A 21,519-nucleotide genomic window follows, 5' to 3' on the forward strand; every position below is an offset into this window, starting at 1 on the left:
ATGACAAACTACTTCAATATTGCTACCAAGAAAACCCCAAATGGGGTCATGAAGCATTGGACATGATTGAAAAACAACTGCACAACAACATATGTAAAGAAATAGATATATGGTTATAGACAACAGGGTGGAGTTAATGGTTAGAGATACTTGTAAATATCTAGTAGGAGAAAATTTGATATAGTAAAAACATGAAAAATATCAATAAAGTTTATTGAATTTTTTTAATTTAAAAGTTTACATGAAGTGATACAAAGTGAAATAAGCAAAGCCAAGAAAACATTGTACCCAATGTGAATTAGGCTATATAAATGGAAGTAACAACAATCATAGAATAATCAAAAACAATATTGCAAAATCATCAAGAACAATTTTGATCCCAAAGAAGAGACATCCCTACTCATTCCTTTATAGAGGCGAGGAGTACATGAATGTGAAACATTGTATATAATGTCATTTTTTAAAATGTTTTGATTGGTTTTACTGATTTTTTTCTTCCTTTTTTTTCTTTTTAAAGTCTTTTGTAAAAATAAGAATAGAATTATAAGGAAGTAGAGGAAAGCAGGATAGAAGAAATTTAGATGATGTAAAAAGATATCAATAAAAATATATTTAGGTTTGTTGTTTAGCTTTGTTTTGTTTTTTATTTTAATTCAAAGGAAAACTCAAACAGGAGGGGGGGAAATCATTCTATGATTTCATTGTGGATTACTTCTGTACAGTGTCAATTAAGTATATAAAGAGACACTCTATTTGGAAAAAAAAATTCCCAGTAAGCCTAAATGTTTGAAAAAATAAATAAAACACAAATTGACACCCCACACACCATATCCCAGAAATCATTAGAAGAGAAAAATAAAGAGAAGACTGTTTTGCCATTAAGGGTATGAATTTCAGTATTAAGGGAAGTATTATGTACAAGGCAAAATTATAAATGAAGAGAGTTGTCTGGAAGTTTTGAGCTCATTCCCCTTAGCTTTCTAAGACATCTGGAATGTCTAATGCTTTTCAGTTAGATCTATAGGGTGCTGACTGATGATAACAAGAGAAAAAGCTTAAAACTAACATTAAATCCTACCATTCAAATGATTCCTTTGCTTATCCAAGATAAGCAACTTAGTTGGGACCTCTTAATCTTGAGCGTTTTTTAATTTATCTTCTGGCAAGTAAAGATGATTTGCCAAAAGCAAGGTGGGCACTTAAAAAAACTAGTTAGAAAAAAAAAATCCTTGGCTAACTGAGCTCAGAGGCAGGGCCTATTTGCTTTATGATAAATATGTTCTATGTTTAAATGTTATCAGTAATCATGGTTTCTTGAAGGTGAAATGAATACCCTTGGGAGACAACTAGAAATGGACCAAATGTTTAGCAGATGCTAAACAAAATGTCTTCTGCCCTTTGTAGCCTTCTACAATAGGTGCCTCTACTTTCTCTTCTTACTCTCTTCCTAATCCTTTACAATCCAACTTTCTACCTACTAAGGCAAAAGGGCCTCTCCAAAGCTGTCAGTGCATAATTCATGACCTTTTCTTAGTTCTCATTATCTTTGACCTCTCTTGAGCCTTTGACAGAGTAGATCACCTACTATTTTCTTTTCTTTTGGATTGTCAGGAGGCCACTCTCTCCTAGAGAATTCTCCTATCTGATCTATCCATCTCAGTTTCTCTTATATCCTCATATAATTCATGCCCTCTATATTTGCCCCTATAATTGCATGCTTGCAATGTCCCTCAAGGTTCCCTCCTTGACCCTCTTCTCTTCTCCCTCTATCCTACTTTATTTTGCAATCTCATGAGCTTCTATGTATTTAATCACTATTTCTATGCTGATAATTCTTTTTTTATCTACTTAATATTTTATTTTTCCAATCACATATAAAGTTAATTTTTAACATTTATTTTATAAAATTCTGAATTCCAAATTTTTTTCCTCCCTTATACATATATGGTCATTTTAAACATATTTCCACATTAGTCATGTTGTAAAAGAAAAAACAGAACAAAAGGGAAAAACTATAAGAGAGAAAAAAAAGTGAAAGTAGTATGCTTTGATCGGCATTCAGCCTCCATAGTTAGTTCTTTCTCTGGATGTGGATGGCATTTTCAGTCACAAGTCTGTTGGCATTGTCTTGGATCAGTATATTGCTATGATTATCACACAATCTTGCTGTTACTGTATACAATGTTTTCCTGGTTCTGCTCACATCACTCAGCATCAGTTCATGTAAGTCTTCTCAGGTTTTTCTGAAATCCACCTGCTCATTATTTCTTATAGAACAATAAAACAACATTCATATACCACAACTTATTCAGGCATTCCCCAATCGATGAGCATTCCCTCAATTTCCAATTCCTTACTACCACAAAAAGCTGCTATAAACATTTTTGCACATGTGAGTCCTTTTCCCTTTTATGCCAATGATTCTCAAATTCATTATCCTGTCCCAAGCTCTCTGCTGACCTCCAATCTCCATTCTCCAACTGCCTTTCAGACATTTCAAACTGAATATCCAGGAAATATCTTGAACTCAACATATCCAAAATAAAAGTCATTATCTTTCTCCATAAACCATCACTCCTCATCACCACTTTCCTTACCAATGTAGAGGGCATTCCCAAACTAACTGCCATCCTCAGCTCCTATCTTTCAAACCATTCCCCATATCCAACCTATTATCCACGTCTGACAGTTTCACCCTTTGCAATATCTCTTAAACATCCCCTTCTCTCCTCTGATACTGCTATTGATGGGGTGAAACTGTGTCCCCTTTAATCTGTAAAATAATCATGGGATGAAACTGTATCCCCTTTAATCTGTAAAATAATCACTCTGCCCCTTTGATTCCTGGCCTCCCATAATCCAGAAAGTCTAGAAGAAGGCATATTTCTCAGACTGGTTTTTTTTTAAGGCAAATCACCCCCTCTGTTGGTCTTTTGGATAGCCAGATCCCCATTTTCAAAGTGATTTTCATTCAATTGGAAGATCTGGGTCTGATATTGAGTGCCTTGAAACTCCAAGTATCTAGGCCTGGGGGCATCGGTTTTCTTTTCAACTGGAAGTTTTAACCTCAGACTTCTATAAAGGAGAATTCTAAACTCCATATTTTTGCAGAATGGCCAAAGCAGGATTATGCTTTGTCAAAGAACCTTTCTCCTTGGTACAGCTGCCTGCCAGGACTCCTGCCTGCTGTGAAGAGATCTTTTCTCAGTGCTAACCTCTATTTCTCTGCCAGGATTTCTCTGCTAGGAGTTCTATTTCCTTACCAGGACTTTGCCACTGAGGAAGTCAGCCTTCCTAGCAAAGCCGACTTCTCAGTGCCAATAAAACTTCCCTTTTTGCCACTGATATTTCAGGTTCGTGAATTCTTTCACATTAGACCTGCACCTCTGGCCAAAAAGGAGATTCCCACAACTCTCTGTGTTGCCACTAGAACAGTATCACTACCACCCTGATGCAAGCCCTTTCACCTTACATCTGCAGGGTAACCTCCTGGTAGGTCTACCTTACTCATCTCTCCCTATTCCAAATCATTCTCCATTTAGCCCATAATTTTTTTTAATTCACAGATCTAACTATGTCACTCTCCTAATCATATCACTCTATTGTTCCCAACCACCTCCAAAATCAAACCCAAAATGCTCTGCTTAGTGTTCAAGGCCCTACTTGGAATTCAAAGTCCTTTATAGCCTATCCCCCTCCACCTTTCCAGAGTTCTTACTTGTACTCTTTATTTGCTTGAGTAACATTTTCCCTGTAGCTCCATGAACCAGACACTCCATGTCTCAGTTCAGGTCATTTTCTCTATCTGTTCTGTTCCTCATACCTGAAATGTTCTTCCTCTTTATCTTTGGCTATTGACTTCCTAAGCTTCCTTTAAGTCCCAACTGAAATTCTATCTTCTATAGAAATAGTTTCCCAATATTTCTTAATTTTAGCCTTCTCTCTTTTAATTATTTCTTATTTATCCACTATATGGTTTGTATATATTTGTCCATTAGATTCTAAGTCTTTAAGGGCAAGAACAAATAAAGGTTTTCCTAACTTTTATCACAGTGGCTGGCATTATAATAGGAACTTAATTAATATATACTGATCAATTGATTACTAAATGACTTCTAGATGGGACAAATACAATGTAATAAAGTTCCCAGTCTTCTTGGCCAAAAATAAGGGATCCTAGCACAAGTTTAGGCCTTGTCTCCTCACCTCCCCCAGACTCAAGGGACAGAGAATACATCTCTACCACTTCTCTGTATGCTCCACTGCACTTGGCACATAATTGATACTTATCAGATTGAATCAACTGTTGCTTATACAATACAAGAAGGAACAACTGCAAAACTGGGGGAAATAGAATAAAAATGGGACATGAATGCAAAGGGGCAGCACAGCCCTATAAGTATAGTGTGAGAAGTATAAAAGCTCCAAATGAATTGAAGTTAATGAAAAAACTAAGAGGGTGAAGATAGGAGAAAGCTTTTTAGATACATTGAAAAAAAGAGAAGGTCTAAAAAAGAAGGACTCTTATTTAAGCTGTTCAGTGTGGATGGGGCAATGATAACCAAAAACAGGAAGAAAGGTAAACTGTTCAAAAGCTGGTATTTTGGTTCATTTTCTTTGCTAAGAAGTATCTTAGGATTGTAAAGAAAAGTGCAAAAAAAAGGGGTGATAGAAAGTTAATACCCAAGATAATTAAGAAACTGAAATAATAATGAGAAGCACCATAACATAGAGGTTTGAGAGCTGGAAGACCTAGTTCATTTGGCACACATTGGCTGGATAGCTAAACAAGTAACTTAAGTTGCCAGTACCCTGAAGCAATTCTCTATTAGTAGAAGTAGCAGAATAAATACCAATCTGCATTAATAGAGAAACTTTCTCACCGGGAGTCTTTTATAACAATAAAATTACAGATTTGGTTAAAATAAGTGACAGAATCCTGCTTCCAAATATTAGTAGTTGTGGGACTCTCTGCAAGTCACTAGTATCTCAGTTTTCTCATCTGTAAAATGGAAATAATCATAGCATCTATTTCATTGGATTGTTTTAAGGATCAAATGAATTGATACATATACTCTTGAAACCTTAAAATACTCTAAAGTGGTATTATTATAGTTTTAAATTTTTTATTTTTTAATAGCAAAATGAAATAAAGTATAGTTGAGGACAAGTCATCTGGCCCAGAAAAACTACATCCTAGCATACAGAAAAGAGGCAGCAAAAAGACACAAGAGATAGTATGTTGGTCCTGAAGTCAGGAAGTCCCGAGTTCAAACCCAGCCTCAGACATTCAGTAGCTGTATGTTCTTGAGTCACTTAACCAATATTTGCCTAATCCATTGGAGAAGGAAATCAGTATCTTTGCCAAGAAAAGTCCATACAAGATCATGAATAGTTAGACACGACTGAATGAACAAGAATATAGAAAGAATTGACAGATGGGATAAATGAGTCATAATCAACACACTTTGAAAAGAGACAATTATTAAAATATTGGAAAAGATCAGATGTTCAAGTGCTCAAAAAGGGAAAAAGAATGTAGTTCTGACAACTATAGGCCACTGAATACACACACACACACACACACACACACACACACACCTCTTAATTATTTACATATCACCTTATCAGAGAAATTTGATACAAAGATTTTTTCCCCCTTTAGCCAGTTCCCTTCTTATTCTAGATGCATTAATGTTGTCTGTGTGGAAGCTTTTCAGTTTCAAATAATCAAAGTTATCTATTTTATTTTTTGTAATTGCTTCTACTTCTTGTTTGGTTAAGAATACATCTTTTTATTGCTGAGAGGGGTATATGATGCTTTTCTAATTTTTGTGGTAATATCTGTAATATTAAGGTGATGTATTGATTTAGAATGCATTGCAGATTTGGTATAAAGTGTTGGTCTAAGCCTAATTTCTGCCAGACTGCTTTTGAATTTTCCCAGCAGTTTTTATCAAATAAGTTTTTTCCTAAGTTATTTATGTTTTCCCTGTTATCTAACACTGGGATATTGAGTTTTATTGTTTCAATTCTCTCTTGTCTAATCTATTCCATAAATCTCTCTCTTCTATGTGCCCCCCTCCTTTTTGAGACCACAAGGGTCATCTTTTCTCATTGCTCACCTTTAATTTGACCCCAACACATCACACACTCCTCTATCCTCTTGCTGGCCCCTCTTTTACCCTCCTTTGTTGTAATGTAGTCTCATTCTCCTTCTCTCCCCCCAAAAAAGAAAGAAATTGATTCACTGTAGATAGGGTATCACCAACTTTCATTTGTAGTGTCTCAAGTCTGCCTCTTTATTGCTACGTTTACCAGACTTTAAACTTTATGTCTGTCATCTTGTGAATATTAAAAAAAATTTTCTTTCTGGTCTCTTTGCTGTCATTCTGTTGCTATCGCTGTCCCTGGTTGCTATATTTATTTATTCCTCCTGCATTTCTGTTGCTTAGGGAATTAAAAAAACAAATAATTTCTTCAATTATAGTTTTCTTTCTAAAATTGTTTAAATGTCTCTATTATTGAACATTCATCTTTTTTTTCATATATGGTTAAACCCAGATTTGCAGAGTAGGTTATCCTGGGCTTTGTCCTGAGTTTCATTGCTCTTCAGAACACATCTCTTACCTTTTCTGCTGGGTGTAAAAGAGTCTTGTGTTATTTAAATTCCATTTCCTTTCTATTAATAGGTCTTTCTCATGATCATTTGCAGTCTTTATTATTTCTGAATTGAATTGTTAAATTTAACCAATATGTAATTTGGAGTTTATAGTATTGGATTTTTTTTCTGGAGGTGATTTGTGAATTGTTTCAATTGATATTTCATTTACTTATTCAGAAGTTCTGGACAATTTTCTTCTATTATTTCTTTGATTGCCATGTTAAGGTTTTGTTGTGTTCTTCTAGGAGACATATGACCTTTATGCCCCCTCTACTCATCTTGTTTTTGAGATCAATATGTTTTGCCAGCATTGCAAGCATATTTTCTCTTTAATATTATTGCTGTCTGTTTCTCTTCTAGATTATCCCTCACTTCTTTGTATTTGCAGTTAATTTATTGTTCTCGTTTGTTTCTTTGGTGAATCTTACCATTTCTATTCCGCCCATTCAGCATTTTATCTACTATACAAAGCTGTTGGCTCACAGTTGTGCTATTAGATGGATTCAAATAGTTCAATTCTGGAGTCATAGAGAAGTCATTAATAGCTCAAAATTAACCTAGAAGGAAGTCTATAGTGGAATAACTCAGTGATTCATGATTGACCGTGTGTATGTTGGCATTTTGTCAGTATCTTGAATAAAGGCATGCTTTATGAATTTCTAAATAATGTAAAGATGGACAGGACAACTAACATACTGATTAAGAAAGGCAGAATTCAAAAAGATCTTCAACAGGGGTCAGCAAAATATAGCCTATGGGAAAAAAAATCCATCCTGCTGCCTGTTTTTGTAGAGCCCCAAGCTATTTAAAGAATCATTTTTACAATTTAAAATAGTTTTATTATATTTAAAAACATAAAAGTTACATGTAACCCATTTCAGATTGCTTGGAAAGTCAAGATCTAGCTTCAAGGGCTCTTATCCACTTCCAAAAGGACATGCAACATGTCCACTTTTCATTTCTCTTAGCTTTTTAGAGGAAATGTCATTTTAGTACTAATTCTTCTTAGCTTTTTAAATTATACCAAAACTGTTAAAATCGTGCCCAATAAGTGCCAATAGCCAATTAAATAGGAAATCACAGATATGAACTATAGGGCAAAAATACTTTTTTAAAAAAATTTATCTATCCCATCTTTCTATTTTCAAGTATAATTGCATGGAAGCTTCTGGAGACAGATGGTTATCCCTAGCAAATTCAGCTATTCACCATTCTAGGAACAAGAAGGCAGTTGGCCAGGGCTTCAAATGAAGAAACCTGGGTTTCTACTCACGACTCATTAACCTGCTTTATAGATTTGGATAAATCATTCAACTCCTCTCTATTTCAGTTTTGTCATCTGTTGAGTAGATTAATAATAATAATATCTGCCAGCTCTCTACAGAAGATCTTTACAGGAGGAAAATGAAGGGAGAAACCAAGAAAGAACAAGTTTGAAAAGAAGTGATAAGAACCCTACAAATTAAGGAAATTTTTAAGGCTAATATCAGACAAATCTACCATCCGCAAATCACAGACCTAGGGCTGAAAGGGACATTGGATTCCATTCTAGTCCAATCTTTTCATTTTATAAATGAAAAAAACAAGACAGAAAGATTTTGTAATTCACTTGAGGCCACACTGATGATGTGCTAAAGGTAGGATTCAAACCCAGAGCCTCTGACTCCAAGGTTAATTCACTTTCTACTATACAACGTTGCATGGTTACAAACACTGTAATACAAACTGATTGAAAATTGATGATCTGATTCTGTGATTTCATTGGTATGAATTCCCAGAGAGAAAACTTTCATTTCTCATAGCACTTATTTGGCACTTATTCTAAAATTCAGAATTCTAAAGAATTGCCTGAAAGAATCACTGGCTACCTCATTTTTAGAAATTATGGCAATTAAACCTTTCATTATGTATGAGTAGATAATGTTATTCGTTCAATAAATAATCAATAAGGAAAAGGAATAAGCATTCATAGAGCACCTACTATGTTCCAAGAATTGTGCTATACTTTTTACATTTATTATCTCATTTGATCCTTAATAACTTTGTGAAGTGGGTACTGTTATTATCCACATTCTCTAAATGAGGAAACTGAGGTAAACAGAAGTTTGCCCAGAGTCATATAGACAATAAATGTCTCAGGTTGGATTTCAAATTCAAGTTTTCCTGACTCTAGGTTCAACACTGTGACACCAGCTGTTTAAAGGGCATATGACATATAAGGAAGTTATCTCTTTTATGGAAAAGAAACAAAATTAAATAAGGCATATAATTCTGGCCCTTCGGATTACAATCAAAGTAAAGGATTTACAAATACATGTCTTCAAGAAGCTTGCAAAAAAATAGAAGAGATGAGAAAAACACAAATAATAATACAAACAAGAAGGTTCTAAGGTACAGGCTGTAGATTTTTGAGTTTTTTTTTTGAGGGAGAAATCATAATCATCTGGGGGAAATTTAGAAGGCTTCATGAAAGTCTTTGAACTGTCCTGTAAAGGATGGGTAGGATTTCAACAAGTAAATGTAACAGGGAAAGTATTCCAGATAAAGGAATAGCATGAAGAGTCTTGCCCATTAGATTGTAAGTTACTTGAGGGCAAGGATTTTCTTTTATATCCCCAGTGCTTAGCCCAGTGCCTGGCACATAGTGGGCATTCAATAAATGTTTATTGTTTGATGGATTACTAGAGGCACAAGAAGTATACAGATCTTATATCTCATCTTTCTTAAATATCTCATTACTCCCATAGGACTTTTTCCCCCCCTCAGGACAGGTAAAGATTCCTTTCAGACATTTTTTTCTTTTTCTTTTTTTTCAGACACTTCTGTGATGATCCTGGCAATGTAGAGAACAAAATACATAGGAACTTGGCAAATTTTTAGGGGAACTTAAAATGGTGGTCACCTTTGGTGTCTTCAGGATCAAGTCCTATGCTGAAATAAGGTTCAGAATCAGGAAAATGTTAGAACTACTGTTTTCTACTATGATTAGACCACATCGTGGTTTTCTTGCCTCAATTCTCTCCCTATTGAGAGAAATGATTATTAAATAACTAATTTTTAATATTGGGGAAATATAGGATTTATCTCCCATAACCTCAAGCCAACATCAGAAAAACATTTTGATAATGAGATTTAAATAACATTTTCCCTCAATCTTGTTCAAATCTCACCCAGCTGGGGAAGCCCATTCATTGTGTTTTATTTAGATAGGTCCAGGAAAATGTGGATTCTCCCTTTTGTCAGACAAGATGACACAAATATAGATAAGGCTTTTTGACCAAAACCCTCATTAGAATAGGTCCACCTCTCATTATAATATTCATTCTCTTATTAATTATTAACCAATTAGAGTTGATTTCCACCCTTAGGAACATCCACTCTTCCAAGATTTGAGTAGGTTCCATGATTCGGTTTTGGTCTAAGAGAGATGGTCAAATGATCATCCTTTAATTAATAATATGCTATATTATTGACAAAATGAAGACTCACCCAGAAACTGTCTCTCAAACTTTTGATGTTTCACATATTTTAATGCATCTTTAACTTAACTGTCAAGTTAAAGCCATGTCATCCCCAACCCCTCCCACTCAATAAGCTTCAATAGCACCCTATTGCCCCTCCCTCTCTGCCTCACATATATTTTTCTGTTTGACTTTTAAAGCCCTAAATAATTTGCCTCTCCTCTCCATTAACACTGTTCTTTTTTCTCTTCTTTGCCCTGAACAGTCCTCCCAATTCTAAGCATTTTCATTGACTTCCCCACATATCTGGAATTCTCACTTTCCTCAGCTATGTTTTCTGATTACCCTAGCTTCTTTCAAGTCTCAATTAAAATCCCACCTTCCACAAGAATCCTTTCCCAGTCCCCTGTGATCTTAATACTTTCTCCCTAATATTACCTCCATTTTATTCTATATTTATCTTGTTTTTATATTTACCTTTAATCTACCTAAAAATTCAGTAAATATATTCACCTAAATATAGGTAAATCCTATATTTACCTTTATAAGGTTTATAAACTTTACTTGTTTATAAAGTTGCCTAACTTCATAAAGTTAACTTTATAGGGCCTAACACATATAGGTACTTTATAAATTTTTGTTGACCAATTGACTGACGATTGAGAATTGCCTTCAATTCTGGAAGCTACATTTTAGGAAAGACACAGATAAGCTGAAGAGTGTCCATAAGAAAGTTACCAAAATGGTAATAGAGCAGCTGGATGGCACATATAATACCTATGTGACCCTGGACAAGTCACTTAATCCTATTTACCACAATTTCCTCATTTGTCAAATGAGTTGAAGAAGAAAATGGCAAACCACTCCAGAATCTCTTCCAAGAGAACCCCAAATGGGGTCACAAAGAGTCAGACATGACTGAAATGACTGAATAACAACAAACAGTGAAGGGTTTTGAGTCCCAGGGAATCAGGAATGTTTAATTTATGGAATTGAAAACTCAAAAAGGAGAAGTATTTAAAGAACTGTCATGTGAAAGAAGGAATGGATTTCTTGTGCTTGGCCCCTTTAGAATAAATTTAAATGAATTAGTGAAAGCTCTAAAGAGGAAAACAGGCTAAAGAAAAGGAAAAAATATTCTAATCATTAGACTCTTCAAAAATAGAATGGAATGCCTTTGTAAATTGTGAGATTCCCTGTTAAGAGAGGTTTCCAAGCAAAGGCTTAAATGGTCATGATCAAGCATGTAATAGGATTTTATTCAGATACAGAGAAGACCAGATGGTCTCTTGTGTCCCTTCCAACTCTCAAGATTCAGTCATTCTATCAGACTTCCTATGGTGGATTTATGTCTCTCTCACTATCTCTCTCTGTCTCTGTGTGTGTGTGTGTGTGTGTGCTTTCCAAGACAGTTAATTTCATTTTTGGATCTCTCCATCCCTTGGAAGTTTTTCCTTATGTTCAAGTTGAAATTTTTTCTTACTGTGACTTCCTCCCAGTAATCTAGTTTTGTCCTTAAAGGATAAGCAAAACAAGTCCAAATCATGTCTACAAAACAACTCTTTAAGGATTTGAAATCTGCAATGAAGTTGCCCTAATTCTTCTCTTCTGTACACTAAGCATCAGGATCTCTTCCAGCTGAACCTTATAGGGCACAAATTCAAGATCTTTTCATGTTCTGGTCACCCTTCTCTGGATGCATACTAGGATATGCACCTGCAAAATACACCATCCAGAAATGGTCCCTTTGTTCAAGATGCGGTGTGATTTCAAGCAGGAAGATGGCTTCCCTCATTGTGGACACTATTTCTAATTATTCAGCCTTAGAGGAAGTTAGCTTTTATGGCTGTTACACCATTTTCTTATATTAAACCTGCAGTCTCCTTAATCCCCTAGAATCAGGGGTTCTCAAACTACAGCCCACAGGCCAGATGCAGCAGCTGAGGACGTTTATCCCCCTCACCCAGGGCTATGAAATTTCTGTATTTAAAGGCCCACAAAACAAAGTTTTTGCTTTTACTATAGTCCAGCCCTCCAACAGTCTGAGGGACAGTGAACTGGCCCCCTATTTAAAAAGTTTGAGGACCCCTGTGCCTAGATCTTTATTCATGGGAAGCTGGCCATGACTTACCCATTTTACACTCCTTTTTGTTTTTGTTGTTGCTTAACTATTTTTTGTAATGAGCTGAGGTTTGAGTTGATGCACTGGGGTCCCAAGTATGTGAGGCTAAATAGTAATTGGGCTATACTCTATTAATATACATGATTGGATAAAGAATGGCCCCCACCCACTCTCCATGCAAGTCCTGATGTGTTGTATAGGAAATGATGATTTTGGTGGGTGGAGGCAGAGAGAGACAGGAAGGGAAGCTGGGAGAGATTGGGCCTGGGTTCCATACTCCTAGCTGCTGGTCGTGTGGCTGCTGGGCTAGCTAGCTTCTTGACTCAGCTACACACATTGCTATTGCCCATTCTCTTCCACCTCTGATCTTTCTTCACTGAGAATAAAGACTGACGCTTTTCCCCTAACCTGAATTCCTGACTCCGGCTGATTTTAAAATATGCGGTCTTCACAATTTTTCAATAGTGTCTGACTCCATTTATGGTTTTCTTGGCAAAGATACTGGAGTGGTTTGCCATTTCCTTCTCTAGCTCATTTTACAGATAAGGAAAGTGAGGCAAATAGAGTTAAATGGCTTGCCTGGGCTTATACAGCTAGTAAGAATCTAAAACTGTATTTTTTTAACTCAAATATAGGATTTTTTTATTTATCTCTACTAAATTTTGTCATGACTTCAGCTCACCTTTCTAGTTTACTTTTTGAATCTTTATTTGATTATTGAATACCATCACTCTCCCTCTCAACTTTATGTCATTTGAAAAAATTAATAATCCTGCTATTATCAATGCTATGATATACTATTGAAGCCTAATTTTCTCTAGGTCAACAGGTGGTAAAGTAGATGCACCTTCAGGTATGAGGTCAGGAAAACCTAAAATTAAATTTATTTTCAAATAATTATTTACTGTGTAATTCTGGGCAAGTCACTTAACTTCACTCTGCCTCAAGCAGCTACACCCAAAGAAGAACACTGGAAAATGAATGTAATCTGCTTGCATTTTGTTTTTCTTCCCAAGTTATTTCTACCTCCTGAATCCAATTCTCCCTGTGCAACAAGAGAACTGTTCAGTTCTGCACACATATATTGTTATCTAGGATATACTGTAACCTATTTAACATGTATAGGACTGCTTGCCATATGGGGGAGGGGGTGGAGGGAGGGAGGGGAAAAATCGGAACAGAAGTGAGTGCAAAGGATAATGTTGTAAAAAATTACCCTGGCATGGGTTCTGTAAATAAAAAGTTATTTAAATAAAAAAAAAAACTTCACTCTGTCTCAATTTCTTCAATCATAAAATAAATAACACTTACATCCCAGGGTTGTAGTAAGGATCAGATAATATTTGTAAAGGGCTTACCTGACACATTGTCGTATTCAATCAATATTTATTCCCTTTTCTCCCCCAGTGCTAAAATTGTTCTGTCAAGAATAGAGCTTTAATAGCGGTCATCAAAACCATTTGGTACTAGCTAAGAAAAAGAGCAGTTGATCAGTGAAATAAAGCAGTTGATCAGTGGAATAGATTAGGATCACAGGACAAAATAATCAATGACTATAGTAATCTAGTGTTTGACAAACCCAAAGACCCAACTTTGGGTAAAAAAATTCACTATTTGACAAAAACTTCTGGGAAAATTGGAAACTAGTATAGCAGAAACTAGGCATTGACCCATATCTAACACCATATATCAAGATAGGATTGAAATGGGTTCATTTCTTCACAAAAAGAATGATATTATAAACAAATTAGAAGAACATAGGATAGTTTACTTCTCAGATCTGTGGAGGAGAAAGGAATTTGTGATCAAAGAAGAACTCGAGTTCATTATTGAACACCAAATAAATAATTTTTATTATATTGAGTTAAAAAAATTTTGGACAAACAAAACAAATGCAGACAAGATTAGAAAGGAAGCAATAAATTGGAAAAACATTTTTACATTCAAAGGCTCTGATAAAGGCTTTATTTCTAAAATATATAGAGAATTGACTCAAATTGATAAGAATTCAAGTCATTATCCAATTGATAAATGGTCAAAGGATAGGAACAAACAATTTTCAGATGATGAAATTAAAACTATTTCTAGTCATATGAAAAGGTGCTCCAAATCACTATTGATCAAAGAAATGCAAATTAAGACAACTCTGAGATACCACTACACACCTTTCAGATTGGCTAAGATGACAGGAAAAGATGATCAATGTTGGAGGGGATGTGGGAAAACTGGTATACTGATACATTATTGGTGGAATTGTGAACACATCCAGCCATTCTGGAACTGTGAATGGATCCAACCATTCTGAAGAGCAATTTGGAACTATGCTCATAAATATATCAAACTTTGTGACCCCATTTGGAGTTTTCTTGGCAAAGATACTATAGTAGTTTGGTATTTTCTTTTTTAGTTATAAATGAGTAACTGAGGCACTTGTTAAGTTAAAGAACTGTCATGTGAAAGAGGGAATGGATTTCTTGTGGTTGGCCCCTTTGGAATAAACTAAAATGAATTAGTGAAAGCTCTAAAGAGGAAAACATGCTAAAGAAAAGGAAACAATTTTCTAATTATTAAACTCTTCAAAAATAGAATGTAATGCCTTTGTAAATTGTGAGATTCCCTATTAAGAGAGGTTTCCAAGCAAATGCTTAAATGGTCATGGTCAAGCATATAATAGTTTAAGTGACTTGTCCAAGGTCTCATAGCTAGCAAAGTGGCTGAAGCTGAATTTGAATTCAAGAAGATAAATGTTCTTGACTCCAGATCCAGCACTCTATTCACTGTATCATCTAACTGCCATGTATTAAGTTAGTAACTCAAAGTAAAGATACTCTTCTGGGACTCTAGGCTACCATTAATTGGGGCCCCCACCCTACCCCCAGCACACCTGGAGCCAATTTTGACTAAGACAAAGAGATTCAGAGTTAGGGTTTCCTAGTAACCACTTCCCCAGTCTTATAGATGAAATTCCTAACTAAACAATCCTTAATGAAAATGGTATCCATTAATCATTTACATCAGAAGTGTCAAGTTCTCTGCATCATGCATCTTGCAAATCTCCTTGATCAGATCATATTAAAATTCAACTGGAAAATGTTTAACGAAATAAATAAAAATATAGTACAACTTAGTTGTTAATTTGTGGCTTTCTAAGTCAGTATGAGGCCTATAGGGTTCAATTTCTGTTTGAATTTGACACCTTTGGTTTACCTTGCTATAAAAAATGATATAAAGTTTCCTAGGAACCTCTTCATGTTGGATCATGAATTTTAAATTGTGTTCATTTGCCCCAAGTCCATTAATTACCAAGAAGATTCAGAGATTGAGAAGCTTAAGAGCCACAGGCCAAAATAGACACTCAGTGGTCAAATCTCTAGAAGAAATTAATGGAATAGAGATAGGGGTATTAGTACGGGCTCTGTCTATCTCTTTTCTTATGATTTCCCCAGCCCTCAGTGAGGCAGCTGACCCAGTAGTAATATGTCTGTCTAAAGAACACAACCACTTGTCCCATTCAAAAAGGATAAAGTAGGACCAGAAGACCAGTCACCTGATTGCAAGACCTTCTTTGGATCATTAATGGGGTAGATGGGGTGGAAGTTGGAAGACGAGAAGTGACAAGTCTTCTCTGAAAAATTAAAAGCTGCTCTCTTTAGATCCACTTAATCAGGAGAGGCACGGATATGACCATATCCCCTTTCAAATTCATCCTTTAGTCCATAAGCTGCTCAAGGAATAGCTCATTAAAGAAGCTCCATTTAAAACTAATTTAACTCACTTTTTAGAAAACACAGAACTCATTAAAAGTCAAGCCCCATCCCCTAAGATCCAGGTTCTATCTGTTAACAATCATGACCTGATCTGGGTTTCCAAAGATTCCTCTGGGTCAGGAGCAAAATTTGCAAACTCACCCATCACAGAGTCCTTTTCTATTCATCAACAGATTCACTTTAGGGTGAATTCAGGTAAGTGGGAAACTACAAAGGCAATATTGGTCTGCTCACTGAGCAATTTGTTGGGGGTGGAGTTGAAACATAATTTGATGCGGGCTGGGAAAGCAGACAGCTCATCTATTTGGCCAGGAAATCTTTCTGGTAGTTGGAAGCATCTGGCCTGATGCCAGGAAGTGCATCCTATTTTCATCTATAGCCAATCTTTTTCTTTCTGGGCCTGAGCCTGGGCCAATTGAGCCTGCAGCCCTGTGGCTTCCATTAGGAGTTCTTGCAGCTGGGACTGAAGTCCTACATCTCATGGCTGCAGAGCCCTAGGAAAGTAATCAATCCCATGTCCTCTATTGTGAGCTGTTTAGCAAGGGACATTATGAGGTCTGCAGCCTAGGGGAGACACAAAAGCTATTGTAAACATGTTACTGGCCACCAAGGGGCAGCTTGGCAGGTACCAACATTCACATAGAAAAAGTGCAATGATGGAGTCCAAGTCACACCAAGTTGATGCATCCAGAGGGAAATGACTATATATAGGGTTTTCCAACAAGGGTGATCCAGGAATCAATATGGGGGAACTGAAGCCAAGGAGGAATCAGCAACAATTGAGAATTTGGATGCAGGGACTATCACATCTAATAGACTACATTTCCCTGCCCAGAATTTGGTGACCTGAAGCTACTGTTCTACACAAGCAGGGCTTTCCACCCATCTGTGCCTGTGCAAATCTGTACCTGGGCTAATGATGGGGCCCAGAGAGATGTGAATAGTTCTTAGACACAACAGAAGAAATAATTTATCAATAAAGACGAAAAGAAAAAGATTCTCAGGAGATCAAGGTGAACTGAGATCAGTATCAAGTAAAAACAGTGAAATAAATGGAAAGAGAAAGGAGAAAAAAGACAGGAGCTACATAAAAGATTTGGGGCTCTTTCTATAGAATCTGTCATAAAATGTTAGAGCTGGCAGCTATCCTACAGATCACCTATTCCAATATTCTCATTTATAAATAAATAATAATTAATTAATTAATAAATAATCTGTAAACTGATGCCCGCATAAGGTAAGGTTAATTGCCAAGGTCACAAAGCCAGCTTATAACAAAAGTAATATTAAAACACAGATTTTCAGACATCTAATATTCTTTCCAAGGTACCAAAATGAGAGTAAATCCAGGCTTTATGTAGAAGCATTCCATGCTTCAAAGAATTATACAGAAGATTCACAGGTAGCAGTAGTTGCTAGGAAATCTGTTGTTCCTGATTCCAGGAAAAGGGCCCATGTCATGGTGATTGCTAAGTCATTGCTGAGGGAGATAGAGAAAGGCACATAGAGGGCTGATATGATTAATTGAGAAATATGCTGCCTTCCTGGAATATTCATCTGAAATATGGCTAAGAGACTAGCTTGATGGATCACCTCCATAGATGTTGTGCTCTTTTCTTGACTCATATGAAAATGTAAGATATAACTAGAAGGAATCAGAATTGTATGCATAGTGATTCAAGTCTTGGTACTTTGGAAAAGAGAGAAAAATATATGGAAGTAAAACCTGGACGTATCTCTGGTGCCAAACAATCCTTCTTGAGATGCAATGGAACTTTTATTATTAATCAGTCAGTCAGTTAACAAGCATTTATTAAGCTTATATGTCAGTCTCTATGCTGTGTTGGGGAATACAAATAGAAAGATGGTCCTTGCTCTTGAGGAGCTTATACACTGATGGAAGAAGACAATACATGAAAGGAAACTGAAAAGGGAAAGGAGAAAGGGTACCGTTGTCCTGGGGGCATGTTGGAGGAGTCTGGATTGAAGCCTGGTAAGAAATCAAAAGACTGGTTTGGGTGACCTTTTTAAATGGAGGTTCTGGGAGGAGACATTCAGAGGGAGGGCTACAGGGGCTGAGGGTATATCTGAGCAAGATTTGGACTTGAATTTCACTCTACCATAACACCTTGGTTATTCAATTGTTTTTAGTCATGACACATTGGAGGGTTTGTTTTTTTGGCAAAGATACTGGAGTGGTTTGTCATTTCATTTTACAGATGAGGAAACTGAGGCAAGCAAGATTGAGTGACTTGCCTAGGATCACACAGCTAAGCATTTGAGGACATATTTGAATTTAGGAAGAGGAGTCTTCCTGACTCTAGGCCCAACATTCTATCCACTGAGCCACCCAGCTGCTTTCCACCATTTAACTACTCCTAGAGCAAAAGAAAGTAGCATGGTAGATTTTTTTTTTGAGGGGGGGGAAGGAAGACAGAAGACCAGGAACATAAAGGAAGACTTCTATATAAGAGATGATATCCAAACTGAAGCTTGAAGGGAAAAGATTTCAAAAGTCAGAGACATAAACAAAGTCCATTACGGGATTGAAGGATGACTAGCACAAATTCAGCAGAGAAGAAGAAGAAATAGTGGATGAGGTTAGATGAGTATTATAGTGTGAATGGAACATAAATCATAGGCAGGGAAAGAATATAAAACAAGATTGGAAAGGTAAGATGCAGTCAAATTGTGGAAGGCTTGGCAGTACATGGAGTTTGCATTTTATTCAGTAGATAATGGGGACTGACTCAAGGGTTTTGATTAGGGGAGCGACATGATGAGACATACTCATGAAAAAAAGTCTAGAAGCCATGTTATTCTTACTCAGAGCAAGAAGAAAAAAGGGCTAAACCAAATACTTAGCAGACAACAGAAATGATGATGATGATGATGATGATGATGATGATGATGATGATGGTGATTGATGATAACAACAAAACACTCCATCAGAGGTGAAGTGATTTTCCAGGAACCCCCAGAGAGTGTCTAAGTCCAGATTTGAAACCAGGCTCAGTGTTCTATCCAAATAAAGCCTCCGAGCTGCTTTATCTATGGGCAGTTTCCCATATAAGCAAAGGGTGTAAGGGAAATCAAACTGTTGAATATTAGCTTTCTACTCAGTAACTGATTAGCTCAGTTCTTCCCAAATTGTATCCTATGGCATATGACCCCTGTCATGAACTAATCAGGGCCAAAGAACTGTCCCAAGGACTCCTATTTCCAGTCGGTGACTGAATCCTCTTTGCCCTAAAATGCTACATGTAGACAGGTTTTTGGCTCCAATCAACTTCTGAATCACAGAATTTATCTCATTCCCAAGTTTTTAATATAAGAAAGACCTCAGGCAACAAGTAAGACATTCTGACCTCTTGCTGTTTTTCTAGGTCTACATTTATCTCATGATCAGTACATGAACTAAAGGGATACAATTCATGGATTAGTCTAATTCAACACTATTTTGCCCCCAAAGTTTACTACAATGGGCATGTCCAAGGAAAAAAGATTCCAGGACTTTGCTATTCATGATGCTTAGGACCTGCACAGCATCTCTCATTAAAAGATCTTGTTTATACTCCTTCCCTTCCTACTCTTTATTGTTCTATTCACACTATAATGCTCATCTAATCTCATCCATTTCTTTCTCACCTCTCTTGAATTTGTGCTAGTTATCTCTCAATCCTGGAATGGACATTTTCTCTTAATCTCCAGTTCTTAGGAGGCTATATGTCAGAGCACGGAATGGTAGCATTGTGCTGCAGAACGGGAACAGAAAGAACACAACTGACATTATGGTTGGAATGAGAAAAAGAAGTTATTGTAAGTCAATCAGCAAATATTTATAAAGTGCCTACTATGTTCCAGACACTGTGCTGAGTGCTGGGGGAGTCTGAAATCCAAACCCAGCAATTCTGGCAGAAACCTTATGATCCTCAAACCAGCAAGACAAATTTATGTACCTGAAAGGTTTCAGTACATCTTCATGCCAGCTATAAGACCTAGCTGAGAACTACAAGCAGATAATTCACTAGCCTAGTGGTGCAGAGGAGAGCTAGAGTTAAAAATCCTAATAGAGAATTATTAGATTAATATTAATTGATTATATTATTTATGCATTAATATTTACATAACATAATATATGAAATATATGATATGTTATAAACTAATATTAAATTAAATAGGGAAAAAGCCATTTTTAAAAGGCAAACCCAGTTCCAAAGAGAATAGACTAATTTTATGTGAGGCCTTTGAGGAAACACATGGCTCTAGTAAGCCAGAACCAAGTGGTTCCAAAGGATAAATTCTTGAAAAATGTCAAGCACCAGAACCCTATAGAAGACCTCCTAAATTAAATAGGGGAAGTAAATTAGATGGACCAGTAGTAGAGCAAATCCAGACCCCACCTTTCATTTGCACTGTGAGTTATATGGACTGTGAATGGTGAAGGAGAAAAGTTTGACTTTATTAAAATATGATGCTTTCTTCTTTCAATTGAACCTCAATTCCAGGATAGCACTCTAAGTCCAAAGAACAATGCAAGTCCAAGGAGGGGTGGGAGCCCATTAGAGAAGAAAAAAAAGTTGAGTTGACTTTTTAATGGATTAAGTTGTTATAGGTTCTTTGTGTTTTTCATTTTGTTGTTAAATTAAATAAAGTCTGACCAATAATTCTATTGTTGCTAACATGAGAACCCTTTAACTTTTCTATAAAAACCCACGAGTCAAATTCTGATATTCTCAGAGGAAACCCAGAGTGAAGACATAAGCAAAAAAAAAAAAAAAAAAAAGATATCTACTGAGAAGTTCTCAAGATTGAACACAGTCTTTGTAACTAAGAGCCATAATTCTAGGCTATAGATTACGTTACTATTATTAGAAATATAGAAACTCAGATTTGAAAGGGACTTCAGAAGTCACCTAATCCAATCAAAATAATGAATCCCCTCTATAAAATGCTACTCCAGTAGGTACCTCCAGTATATATTTAAATTCCTCTTGTATAGGTAACTCATCTCACAGGGCTCATTCTATTAGGACAGCTCTAATTGCTAAGATATTTTTCCATATGAAGAGCTAAAATCTGCTTCCCTGTAATTACACCCATTGATCCTAATGCTATTATCTCATTTCAACTTCACAACAATCATGAGACTGAGGTACTATTATTATCTCTACTTTACAGATGAAGAACCTGAAGCTCAGAGAGGTTGAAACTTGCCAAGGACCATACATTACATTAGATCCTCGATGGCAGGGACTTACTTTGTTTTTTTTGTCATCGTTGTGCTTGATACATAAATAAGCCCCAAATAAATGCCTTATCATTCGTTTAATCACTCAGTCATGGTTTCTTATAGCATGTTTATCTAGTCCTATTACAATTTGTCAGGAATCCTTCAGAAATACATGTCCCAGGATTAAACACTCGATAGTCCAGTTCTGGTTTGAACAATCAAGAGAGTAAAGTAAGAATAAAGAGAGTAAAGTAAGGCTTTAACTTTAACTT

This window comes from Sarcophilus harrisii, chromosome 1, assembly GCF_902635505.1.
Source record: "Sarcophilus harrisii chromosome 1, mSarHar1.11, whole genome shotgun sequence".
Classification (NCBI taxonomy): Eukaryota; Metazoa; Chordata; class Mammalia; order Dasyuromorphia; family Dasyuridae; genus Sarcophilus; species Sarcophilus harrisii.